The following is a 2,071-nucleotide window of genomic DNA, read 5'->3' as shown; positions in this document are numbered from 1 at the left end:
TCCAGCAGTGCTCGGGTTGCTCATGCGGCCCTTGGTAAAAATGAATTGCCCACCCATGACCTATACGGTTCAGGGGGACTTATTTTCAAAAGGCTAATACTGAGTGAAGTTTAGAAAGAATGAAGAATTTAGTTATCAACGATGTCTGATGATGTCATTAACGTGCATAACAACAAGCCATGTCCCACTGGTAGAGCTGGTTTATCTCGGCCAGCACCTAAGTTTATGAGTATTTGCCAAATTTTAAGATTTTTCTAACGCCTAATTTGATGATGCTATTGCGTGCTGCAGGCATCAGATTAGGATTGCTCACAAAACCAGCAATATTTTAGAAAAGGTTGCATTAGACTTTCTCCCTTGACAGATAGTTGTAAAACAGAATTATGAGTGTGATTCACACGATATACAATATTCTCTGCTCTTGTGTTTCCACGTAAAAATAAAACAAATAGACTGTAGAGCTGATCTCCGTGGAGCACAAGAGGCCCAGGTACATCTTAAATATGAAAACCAAAAGACTAGTGGTGATTTTCTTAACATTGTAAATTATATTAATAATAAAACACTTATGTTACATTGACTTGTTAGGATTTAGTGACATAGATGCTCACAAGGGTTGGGGACCAAACTCTGTACTTTTCTTTTTTTACCGACCAAATTACGTCCTTACTACAGAAGACCGATTCACCTTAAATTAAAACGGTGCCAAATTTCAGTTCCATGGTGTTGTTAGATTAGATTAGATTAGATAATAATTTATTCAAACAACAGACAATGTGCAAAATGTATTGAATGAATGTAAATTTGCATTATATGTTAATGTTACACTTCCTCTGAAACATGCAGGCACAAAAATGGTTTAAATGCCCTGGTGACTGACTGACAGGCTGAGGTTGGAAGACAAGACAACTTTATTTCTATAGCACATAAAAAATTAAAGAGCAGTTAAAAACGGTCATGAAAATAAGACAGGCTGAAATAGAATATACAAATACAATGAAAGTAAAAAATTAATAATTATTTGATTTAATAGCTTGTGGTAGTTTAGTGTAGTTTATTTTGTTTTGAGTGTAAACCCTAATACTCAGGCTCAAGTTCTACAAGTTCTACATCCACTGTATGTGTAAAGTATGTACTATGAGCACTGCTGTTTAGTGGACTTATTTGAGACCAGATTTTATTTTTATTTTTGATCCATTTGTATTTTATCTACATAAAAAAAAGCTTTTATGTGAATGAATTTTTCTGTAATTTATCAGATTTACAATTGTTATAATTTCTATTGCTAGTCACTTTTAAATAATAGTAACATTTGATTGCTAGCAAAACACTTGAGAGAATATGACATTGGAAGTAGGGCTGCAAGATGTGCCATAATAAGGTCCAATAATTCTTATTACAAAAGTTCTTACCAATCAGGAACAAGCATGTTTGGAATAATAAATACTACTTACTTACAAACTGTGTTGGCTAAAAAACACAAGAAGCCCAATTTGCTTTAACAATAATTCACAATATTTACAATCAGGGAGGCAAACTCATTAAAACATGCAATAATTAAGATCAGTGTGTATGATGGAATAGTGGCATTAAACATGCTAGAGACAAAGCCCAAATTTGGTTGTGATCCACGCCAGAGGCCGTTGCTAATCTTCTTTGAATCGCTTGCAGTTTAGCAACGTTACACATTTGGATTTGTAGGCAATTAAGCGATCTCACCGGTGTTGTGGTTCTTAAATAAAATCCAGTCCTCTTTGTCTGAAACCGAGCCAACACTGAGAATGCAGTCGATGTTCATGACGAGACCGCATTCTAAAACAGTGATGGGGGCTATCAACACAGCTCCGCGAACAGAAAGTGGTTTATGTTTTAAGTGGCTCGAACAGAAAGTGGTTTATGTTTTAAGTGGCTCGAACAGAAAGTGGTTTATGACCGTAAACAAAGATGGGGAAAGGCTGAAGCCAACTCCTTATTGGCTATCACTACGCAGCGTTTTTTTGTCAAATAGAGAAATCTGAGGAACAAAATGGAGGATTATAAATGGCATTAAATGGCAGAGAGAGAGAGAGAG

The 2,071-nt window shown here is 35.5% G+C and overlaps 1 protein-coding gene and 1 long non-coding RNA gene across 7 annotated transcripts in view; one reads left to right on the top strand and one right to left on the bottom strand.

Moving 5' to 3' along the window:
* The window catches only part of abhd18 (abhydrolase domain containing 18), a 25,019-nt gene that overhangs the window by 8,354 nt on the left and 14,594 nt on the right, over positions 1 to 2,071 (bottom strand). The gene's annotated exons all lie outside the window — the stretch shown is intronic.
* Positions 1 to 2,071, top strand: part of LOC116685713 (uncharacterized) — a 7,815-nt gene that overhangs the window by 376 nt on the left and 5,368 nt on the right. The window lies entirely within an intron of this gene.

This window comes from Etheostoma spectabile, unplaced genomic scaffold (genome assembly GCF_008692095.1).
Source record: "Etheostoma spectabile isolate EspeVRDwgs_2016 unplaced genomic scaffold, UIUC_Espe_1.0 scaffold123, whole genome shotgun sequence".
NCBI lineage: Eukaryota > Metazoa > Chordata > Actinopteri > Perciformes > Percidae > Etheostoma > Etheostoma spectabile.
Note: the sequence above shows the minus strand (reverse complement) of the source record. Positions and strands in the feature narration are given on the sequence as shown.